The following is an 11533-nucleotide window of genomic DNA, read 5'->3' on the forward strand; positions in this document are numbered from 1 at the left end:
GAAAATGCATGCAAGGATTCTTCTAAACATGATGTTAAAGCACCATGGAGGCCATTTAGCATTTTAGAATTCACAGGTAAGTGAATTTGATTTTGCTCTTTCAGTCAACTTGGGGTAACTAGGAAGAGTCAGTAAGTTGTTTAGGTGGCACAGTGATGAAAGGAAACCTGAAATGCAGATATGAAAAGTGATAAATAGCATTACAATAAATGGACCATTTAATAAAATGATCATAACCTAACTCCCATATGTCTGTGAATCAGTTCACTTTAGAGGTGTAAAGTGAATTTTGGCCATTGTTTTATCACACACACTAATTGTAAAATACAAAAAGGAAAAACAACAGACTTTGTTCAGAAATAAGAGGGAAGCAATAAATAAGACATTACCTGGATTAGACAAAGGTTTTCAAAATGCAGTCAGACTAGTTATCAGTTTAGCCAGGTATGCCTGGAGACAGAGAGCTTGCCCACCCCACCCCTAAAAGATGGAAAATGTGCTTTGTGTCAACTGTCTATCCCATCTGAAATTCCCACAAGCTGGAGGTCTTGAGAATGTTGTGTCCACATTATCGTGTGGATTGCGTAACCTTTCCATAAACTGGGATGAACACTTTTCCTCAGCCATTCAGATTAGACAGTATTATTATAATCCAACAAAGGTCAAGCGGTTGGGGATCCAGACTGGTTGGAGCACAGAATGCAGAAAAGGTCACTTCCCCTACAATCATATTATTTCGCTGCCATTTGATATAATTCGTCTTTGCGATTGATTTCGACCTGATGTTAAAAATATGCTCTCCTTTTCCTCCCCCCAATTGGATGGAAGATTTGTGTCCGTTTGAGCATTTCTCATGCTCGCTGTGGCTCCCTTGTTAGCGGACATGTTGTGGAGGTGCGATAAAAAGAGATAACAAATAAGATTTTGGAGAGAGATACATCTGCCTGAGATGAGAGACTAACACTTGATCTTCAATTACTACGGAGATGAGAAGGAACGGTGTGGTGTGTGTGTGTGTGTGTGTGGCGCCACAGTCATTTAGTCATGAGGCCAAGCCACATATGCAAATTGCTAAATCAAAAACCTTTCTCTTTTCCTCTGTTCTCAAAGTGGCACTTTGTTGTGCAGCAAGGTGGAATGACAAAATGAAATGTTCTTGAGCTTTCATCTTAAATTGAAGTGGTGGAGGTTTAATGACAACCTGATGCAACTTTTGTGCTCCCTTGCAACAGTTGTTCCCTATGAAAGACCCCACTGTCTTTCAACAACTTACCCAGACAAACCCCTCTCTTTGTACCCAGACGTCATGCATGCAAGTCATATTAAAACATGGCATGAAAGAGTGGACTTTATTTTGCAGACCACATTTCGGTCCCACTCTCGCCATCTTTTTTTTCCCTAGAGGATACAGAATGAAGAATCATCTGCATTCATCACTGGTGCCAGGTGTGTTATGACCAGGTGTAAAGTTGTCCATTCCTCTTCAGCTGTGGCTTTTAATGGGCGAAGCTGGACGAGGGGTGGCAGAGATCGGACTAACGTAGTGAGCGAGCACATCCATGCCAGCTTTGCCACAGCAAAAGCTTTTGAATGCGGCCAAAACCCGATGTGCTTGTCACTCCACACACTGCTGAGTGGAGTTGGCTCAAGTCCGCTGGACACTGAAAACTGAAAAAAAAAAGCAGCCAGGGAGCGCTCTGCTGCTTCCATCAGTGGCAAATAATAATTAGATCAACATTAGCCCTCAAACAATGGGCTCCATAGATCAGCCTCTTTCAAATTAGATTTTCCACCAGTAGGGACCATTAGCTCGGCCAACCAGACCGTCTTCGGAAAACTCCTGATCGCTGCTGTTTCTCTGGGCTCGGCTCCTAGTAGCAGATGATATGAAGATCCATCAGAGGCAGTTTGGATTCTGTGGATTTTGAAACTTGCCTTGTCTTTTTTTCCTTCTTAGCTTCGACACGAAAACACAGACCGTTTTTGTGGTTTGAGAAAAGGGAAATAGTGCTCCATTCTTTTGATTTGACTAGGCTATGTTGATTGGATTAAAAACAAGACGTGGAGGAAAACAAATGGTGAGTGCTTGGCCACCTGGAGTGAATGCAGAAGTGAACAATTAAAAATCAATTTACAGTCAAAAAGCTTTGGTGTCTCTAATTGAACACACACACACACACACACACACACACACCACATACACATACACACACACCACATACACACACACACGCACACACGCACACACGCACACACACAAACCACACACACCACATACACACACACACACACACACACACACACACACGCACACACACACACACACACGCACACACACACACACACGCACACACACACACACACAAACCACATACACACACATGCACGTGCACACACTCCCCACTGGCTGCTAGAGTATGGCTCTCTATTTATCCAGTCCACTTGCGTTATAGTTATTACTCTCACTCTCCCTCACTTGCCTGCCCGCTTCTAGAGATTCAGCAAAATTCAGATGAGAACCATTAGATGTCATTTTCATATGGTGGTGATCAGGCGGCTAAATGCGTTTGAAATGGGAGCGCTGTTCGGCTCCTGCCAGGTGTCCAATCCAGTGATAGCGCTGAGATGATCACGCTCGTTAGAGGCATGTACATGTCATAGAAATGATCATCCATCACATCATCACCTTTCTCCTCTGGTGGGATTCCCTCTCTCTCTCTCTCTCTCTCTCTCTCTTTCTCTCTCTCTCTCCCTCTCTCTCTGTCTTTCTTTCTTTTTTGTGCCTGAGTATTTTTCCGCTTTTGCTAATCTCTGTTAATTTACAGCGTGATCCATGCCTCTAATCCCCTCTGTGCTGCCAGCATTCCCCCTTTTCACACTTTTTTTGTTGTTTTTGTCATGTGTATTACAGAAGCCACTGGGGGTTTGCTAATAACCTGGATCCTGTAGCAAACACAAGAGCGTTGTTATCAGGGCGTAAATACTAGGATGCAGTGGAAAAGCGGCAACACGTACACCAGCAGCTCTATGTTGTTCTGTAAAATAAACAGTAAAAATGACATGATGATCCTGTAATCGGCATACGGTAACATACAGTACGGTACTTAAAGCGTATGTTGGAATGCTTCCATTGTCAGTGAATGTCTTTATTTTGTATGTTGACTGGACTATTATGAACATGTTGCATGGAACATATGTGAGGTATTGCAGATAACCTGATACCTTCTCATGTCTAATGCTTATACTCCGGTTTAAAGCCTGTTTAATACCTACTTTAAATAGTGGAAGAAGATAATGGGTTTATTCTTGCACTGCTTTACCAAGCCAAAGTGAGAGTAAACCTTTGTACAACCGCATCTCATTGCACTGTTATACATGAAATAGCCCTGATATGGTTTAATATAGCAACAAATAAAAAATAAATAAAAACAAACTATTATTTATTATTATAGGCCTAATTATCTTGCACTTTCAGATTAGGGACCTATAACCTGTGAAATCTAATTAATTCTCTTGAAGGAGCAAACAAAACAAAAAATGTATTGCTAATCAATTGGCCAGAAGTAAGATAAATGAAAGTAGAAAGGTGTATGATTGAAGGCTGGACTGGAGAGATAACGGGGGAAGGGTTTTGTTTGGGTTAGAGGTGGGCTGGGCTGGGCGGCTGTAGAGTGTGCTCTGTGGAATTCCAAATCACCGTGTCATGCACAGGGCAGACATCAGGTGAGGCTGGGGGGCTTACTGAATTTGCAGCCGATTTTCAATTTTCGGGATGCAGAGACCGCAATTTAGGCCACTGTATTCACAATTACGGGGCCATTCGATACAATTTACAAGGCTGGAGTATCGAACGCCTCCGTTTCTGAAACATGTTTAGTGTTTACACAGAAAGCCCCCCAGGACCTCTCCATCCCTCCTTCTCTCCCTCCCTTCTCCTCTTCCCGCCATCCCCCTCTCATGCTAAGTGAAGTTGAGCGGGTGTGGTATGTGTGGATGACAGAAGGAAGGGGTCAGGAGGAAGTGAGGGGAGGCAGTCGACAGAAGGAGGGTGGCAGTCCTCTGAGTCTCCCAGACGCACAAGCAATGCAATAATTAGGCTCATCTCGGCAGCGGGACTGCACCATCATTTCGGAGACACCTGGGGCCCGGATCGCCCACCACTATTCTCTGGGCAATTTTCTGTGTGTGTGTGTGTGTGTGTGTGTGTGTGTGTGTGTGTGTGTGTGTGTGTGTGTTTGCTGTGTTTCAGTCTCAGCGTGGCACATGGCAAAATAGGGCTAAATTGTTTATGTAAATTGACCATATTAACACTGTCATGAGTGTTGCGACGTGCTATAGACATACCATAGCTTGTTGAGCCAACATACTTGTGCACATTTCTTGATATTCTTCAACTTTATCTTTAAAATACTTATTATTCCTCTGTAGTGCTACCACACTCAAGGCCCTGTGAGAAATGGTGGTTTCAAACAGCACTGCAAAAAACTGGCATTCACCTCTTGTATTAATATATATTATATTAATGTGCCAAAGCCGAAGAACATTCCTTTTTAAAAAGACAAAGAAATACAGGGTAGGATTTGGGGGAAGAAAAAAAAAATGAAAACATATTTGAATAGCTTATTTAGTAAGTCCCACAAAGAAGCAAGGAATGATTAAGAATGGCCCAAATGAGGACTTTTCACTTGTTTTTCTTTCATGTCATTAGTATTATTAAAGTTGCTATTAAACATATTGCCAACGAGGCGTCTGCTCACTGGGGTGAGACGCTAGGGGCTTTGTGACACAAAAGCTGGATTAAGAAAAAAGAAAGGGGATTTGGCGGTTGGCACATCACAGGCATTGTAGAAAACTCACCGGTCCATCTATGCTCTGCCACACCCTTTCCTCCTTCAACCCTTTCATTTCATTTTCCCTCTCTTTTTTTTACCTCTTCCTGACCTCTCTGTAGCTCCCTCCATCTCTCTTTGCCTAACATTGCTGCAGCTCAGATATTCCTTCCCTGCCTTCTCCGAAAACTAAGCTGCCTGGTGTCACTTTGTCATCTGGTTTATTCCCTCCTCTCTGCCTCAAAATCTTCCCTCTGCTCTCTTGTTTATGGGACTATCAGAGCTTCCTTGTGCACTTAAAAGACCTTATCCTACTGAGGATACTCTTGCGTGCTTCTCTCTGCCTCTCTTGTCTTCCTTCACTCACTTTCCTTGCTGCTTTCACCTCCCCGCTAGACGTTCCTATATTCGTTCCTTTATCGCCCAACCCTGATGGCTCAGCTCCCTCATTTGCTCTTTCTCTCTCTCTCTCTCTCTCTCTCTCTCTCTCTCTCTCTCTCTCTCTCTCTCTCTCTCTCTCTCTTCCTCTCTCTCTCTCTCTTCCTCTCTCTCTCTTCCTCTCTCTCTCTCTCTTCCTCTCTCTCTTCCTCTCTCTCTCTCTCTCTCTCTCTCTCTCTCTCTCTCTCTCTCTCTCTCTCTGTATCTGTTTCTACTTTCCACTGCCTCAGTCTCCAGATACATTATGTAGATTAAACATCACACAGCCGCACAGCAGAGTGTCTATGACTGCAGCACTTTGTTTTCCTAAATAATTAACAAGGCCGGTGTTGATTTACCGTCTAATGTAATACTTCCACATCCTTTTGGGGAAGGAAAGGGTGGGGAGAGAGAGAGAGAGAGAGAGAGAGAGAGAGAGAGAAAGAGAGCAAGAGAAAGGGAATGACACTCAGAAAGAGAGAGAGAGAGAGAGAGAGAGAAAGAGATGGGCATCAGGCTCATGCCTCTGCCTTGATGGGCCCTCTCAATTCCCCGGCAGCCCGAAAACCTTGTGGCATTAAAATTTAACGTGCTGCATTAGTGGGAGGCCACAGCGCAGCCTTGCTCGGTAAACAGAGTTGATTGGGTGGCACCGAGGCGACGCGTCGGAGACGAAAGCGCAGGCATGACGAGAGAGCGGCCTGCTCCCCTCTCTAATGAGGTCTTTGTACTCCACTAAAAAAAAAGAGTGGAAGAGGAAAGTAGCAACTGTAATTTGGGGCTTTTATCTCTGTGTCTCTCTTTCTCCCTCTCTCTCTCATTCCCTCCATCCCTCCCTCTCTTTTACATTGCAACGATTTCTCCAAGGTATTGATTTAAACAGGGGGGATGTGTAATTAGCTTCACTTGGAATGGTTTGGAGTTGGCAGGTCTCATCTTGCTTATGTTAATCTGGTCCCTGATACCGAGACCTTAACATGTCCAGAGGGGCAAACTCAGGTCTTTTTTTGTTTTTGTTTTTTAAGCTAAGATGCTACCTGCATCCCAATTATAAGAGCCGTTCAGGTCTGCTAGCATGTCAGCCTGCTACTTGGCCAACTCCCCCCCCTTCTCCACCCTCTTCCGTAAGTAACGTTTATTTATATATTAATTGTGACTCTGCTAAATAAAGAAACGCCCTGCAAAATGAGTCTCGTTTTAATCAGCTTACCCTTTTGGACTGGGGAGAGGTGACAGCCTGTCTCTGGGAGCGATCTGGCCCTGCCACTGGTCATTTTCTGGAATCTTCATTGACGGCCGTAATGACTAGCCATCACCTTCCATTCCTCAAATTATCGCCATGGTCACTTCCAATAGCCAGACTGCCCAGTTCCATGATCAAAACTGGTGTCTGAAAGCCTCACCTCACGCTGTGTGGAGAACCTAATTGCTGAATATGCGATTGACATTTGCCTGCCAGGAAACCTCAGATTACAGTCAACATAAAGAGTGTGTGTAAACAGCCACACATGTGCAAACAGCAACAGGTATTTCAAGTTCCAAAGATAGCTTATAAATTATATATAGCATACTTTATAGTATATAAAACTGTACGATATAATATTACATATGAAATAGAAGAAAATGCCACGGAAAGGCATGCTCCTGGCAAGGCATACCCCTGTTTGTCACAGGTACTCCTCTCAGGAGGGAGATGAAGTTCTGAAGATGCCTATTGATTCGGCTGCATCAAAGACATCTGTTGCAGTCACAAAGCCATTACTGGAGCTACCTGCTTGCTCTTAATGCAAATAAGGACTGCCATTGTTCGGCCACATCACAGCGGCCCACTCACACTCAGTAGTGCGCCCTCATGAAAAAGCAACAGGAATGAGGCCCCAACATCATTATTGAGTATTTGCCCGTGTTTAAGTGGGCACCTCATGCGTAAGAGGTTTTCTGTGTTGTTTGTATGTATGAGGTTGTGTGTGTGTGTGTCTGTGTGTTTGTTTGTGTGTTGCTGAATCACAGGGAGGACACAGAACCATACCAAACAAATCACAAATATCCATCTTCTCCTCCCAGCGACTATGTGCCCAGGGATCAATGCAAGGTGGGCAGAGATAGTCTAACTCCAAGGTGAGCAGCTCTCACAGTCTCCAAGGGTGAACACCACTGGGTTGATCAGAAAGCCTGCCACACCACAACCAACCCAACGCACCTCACCCTCCACCCCTCCTCTCCACTGCAACCCAACGCACCTCACCCTCCACCCCTCCTCTCCACTGCAACCCAACGCACCTCACCCTCCACCCCTCCTCTCCACTGCAACCCAACGCACCTCACCCTCCACCTCCACCCCTCCTCTCCACTGCAACCCAACGCACCTCACCCTCCACCCCTCCTCTCCACTGCAACCCAACGCACCGCACCTCACCCTCCACCCCTCCTCTCCACTGCAACCCAACGCACCGCACCTCACCCTCCACCCCTCCTCTCCACTGCAACCCAACGCACCTCACCCTCCACCCCTCCTCTCCACTGCAACCCAACGCACCTCACCCTCCACCCCTCCTCTCCACTGCAACCCAACGCACCTCACCCTCCACCCCTCCTCTCCACTGCAACCCAACGCACCTCACCCTCCACCCCTCCTCTCCACTGCAACCCAACGCACCTCACCCTCCACCCCTCCTCTCCACTGCAACCCAACGCACCTCACCCTCCACCCCTCCTCTCCACTGCAACCCAACGCACCTCACCCTCCACCCCTCCTCTCCACTGCAACCCAACGCACCTCACCCTCCACCCCTCCTCTCCACTGCAACCCAACGCACCGCACCTCACCCTCCACCCCTCCTCTCCACTGCAACCCAACCCAACGCACCTCACCCTCCACCCCTCCTCTCCACTGCAACCCAACGCACCTCACCCTCCACCCCTCCTCTCCACTGCAACCCAACGCACCTCACCCTCCACCCCTCCTCTCCACTGCAACCCAACGCACCTCACCCTCCACCCCTCCTCTCCACTGCAACCCAACGCACCTCACCCTCCACCCCTCCTCTCCACTGCAACCCAACGCACCTCACCCTCCACCCCTCCTCTCCACTGCAACCCAACGCACCTCACCCTCCACCCCTCCTCTCCACTGCAACCCAACGCACCGCACCTCACCCTCCACCCCTCCTCTCCACTGCAACCCAACGCACCGCACCTCACCCTCCACCCCTCCTCTCCACTGCAACCCAACGCACCTCACCCTCCACCCCTCCTCTCCACTGCAACCCAACGCACCTCACCCTCCACCCCTCCTCTCCACTGCAACCCAACGCACCGCACCTCACCCTCCACCCCTCCTCTCCACTGCAACCCAACGCACCGCACCTCACCCTCCACCCCTCCTCTCCACTGCAACCCAACGCACCGCACCTCACCCTCCACCCCTCCTCTCCACTGCAACCCAACGCACCTCACCCTCCACCCCTCCTCTCCACTGCAACCCAACGCACCTCACCCTCCACCCCTCCTCTCCACTGCAACCCAACGCACCTCACCCTCCACCCCTCCTCTCCACTGCAACCCAACGCACCTCACCCTCCACCCCTCCTCTCCACTGCAACCCAACGCACCTCACCCTCCACCCCTCCTCTCCACTGCAACCCAACGCACCGCACCTCACCCTCCACCCCTCCTCTCCACTGCAACCCAACGCACCGCACCTCACCCTCCACCCCTCCTCTCCACTGCAACCCAACGCACCACACCTCACCCTCCACCCCTCCTCTCCACTGCAACCCAACGCACCTCACCCTCCACCCCTCCTCTCCACTGCAACCCAACGCACCTCACCCTCCACCCCTCCTCTCCACTGCAACCCAACGCACCTCACCCTCCACCCCTCCTCTCCACTGCAACCCAACGCACCGCACCTCACCCTCCACCCCTCCTCTCCACTGCAACCCAACGCACCTCACCCTCCACCCCTCCTCTCCACTGCAACCCAACGCACCTCACCCTCCACCCCTCCTCTCCACTGCAACCCAACCCTCCAATCCATTCCCACCCCCACCCGCTTCCTTTGCCCACCCATCCGTCAATGAATGGAGGACGCACTGCCACATCACTAACGCTCCTAATTAGGGCTGTTTTCCCTATTAAAGTGCTCACTCGCATTAAACACCACTCCTGTTTATTGCAATTAGTTTAGCCATTAACTTGCACTTCATAACATTGGGGCTGTCTTGGATGGAAATGAGTGGAGCACATGGTGCATTATTTATGAGCAAGCATGTGTGTGTATGTGTGTGTGTGTGTGTGTTTTAGTATGTGTGCTCAGGAAGAGTTTTGGCACAACATCTGAGGAAATTGCAAAAAACACCCTCCTCTCCCAAAATGGAGCCCCCCCCCCCCTCCCCCCCCCCACTCCCCCACCTTTCCCGATGACATCTCTCAGCGTATCGCTTTGTGTGGAGCACCATAGTCTGCATGCTGGGTAAACATGGCAGTGGCACTGGTGTCGTGTGCCACCGCATTCAGCTGTCTGCCGCGGCGTCTTGTAATGCCCACCCTGCTGCGCCAGAAGACTGTAAGTGTTGCCGCTGACGTGAGCCGTGACAGCCACATCAAGATCATCCGTGGCTTCCTCCTGTCTGTGCCAGTCGTCCGAGATGTTACCATGTCAGGGCTTTTTAAATAACAGCTTAGCCCAAGTGGGGACGTGTGTGTGTCTGTGTGTGTGTGTACTTGTATGTGTGTATTGAGGCTCAGTGAAAATGTCTAATAAGAGATCTCAACTCCTGAAGAGCGCTCATGGCAGTGGATTATAAAAATGGGCCACAACATCTCCTTAAGTTAATATCAGAAGTAGACAAAGTCAAGGACCCCACAGTGTATATTAAATAAGATGCTTGTGTGTTAGTTGTGTGCTAGCTAAACTGACACTCACACAATTTAAAATACATATTGGTTGCCAGATATTTTTGCAGTCATATATTTACCTCATTACCATCAAATGATCTGTATCCAGCATAGAATGAGGCAACAATAACAAGAGTAAACAAATCCATGTTTATCATCTGAGTCTTATTTTTCACACATTTGTCATGAGTGCTCCCAGAGATGATGTGCAATCAGGCGTGATCTTCCATATTTTTTACGGGGCGTCCAGTTGGAAGTGCTGCAACCAAACACTCAGGATTAGGTTATAATACTGAGGTAATGGGTCTTGCCCCCCCCCCCCCCCCCCCCTCACACACACACACAGTCATTCGTCATGAGCTCATGCTTTTCTGAGTCATCCTCAGGTCAGGAGGCTTTTGGCTATTCATCATTACCCGTAATTACAGACATGACATCATCTCTGTGTGTGTGTGTGTGTGTGGCTGTTTGTGTATTTCATCCACCCCCCCACCCCCCAAACTGGAGCCGGTGCAGTGCGGCAAGAGGAGATGCTATTCCCTACTTAGTCTAAAGAGTGACAGTTCATTGCCTTAATGAGGTTCGCATCTTGAGACAGTTTGGATCGGCGGACCGAGACAAGCATGTGAGTGGGCGATTGTCCACGGTGACCACGCTTTGGATCAGCTCTTTAAAATCAGTCTGGCTTAGTTTTGACTGAAGTTTCCTGCCAGAATCTGGAAACTCCCTGAAAGTTTTTCTGAAGCTTTTCCCTCTCTGTGATGCACTTTTTTTTATTATTAAATCTGAAAGTCCAGCATATCCAGGATATCAAGAAAAAGTATTCTCCCCCTCCTGCTGGCCTACATTTGTGATATGATGCATCCTTGGTATGAAATAAATAAATAACCCGTATGCATTGATATGAATGCCAAGGCCAAGCGAGCAAAAGTTAAAATTTCACTTCTCTCTCACTCATCTCTTACTCCCCTATCCTCTCTTCCTCCTTTTCCCAATCTCCCTCCATCTTTTTCCCCCCTCCCCCCACTCGTGTCTCTCGCACCCCCCCCGTCTCCATTTTCTCTCTCTCGGTGGCTTTATCAGCACGGCTGCAGAGTTTGTGTTCCAGTCGAGTGTGCTCTATGAGTCGGGAGTGCGCTGAAGCATTCAGGCCACAGTAATGATCTCCGGCTACCTGGAGAGCGGCTGCTGCTAATCGAGGTGCCCTGGCAACTGCCTGCGCCGCTGGCCTGGTGAGCACCCACCCCCCCCCCCACCCCCCAAAAAAGAGGAAAAAATTACCCATCATGCCCCCCTAATGACCGAAATCTGAGTCCGATCATGGAATGAGAAGAGGGGCTGGTGTGGCGTGCTGTGGTGTGGTGTGCTGAGGGGTTGTGTGGTGTGGC

Source organism: Alosa sapidissima, chromosome 17 (genome assembly GCF_018492685.1).
Source record: "Alosa sapidissima isolate fAloSap1 chromosome 17, fAloSap1.pri, whole genome shotgun sequence".
Classification (NCBI taxonomy): domain Eukaryota; kingdom Metazoa; phylum Chordata; class Actinopteri; order Clupeiformes; family Clupeidae; genus Alosa; species Alosa sapidissima.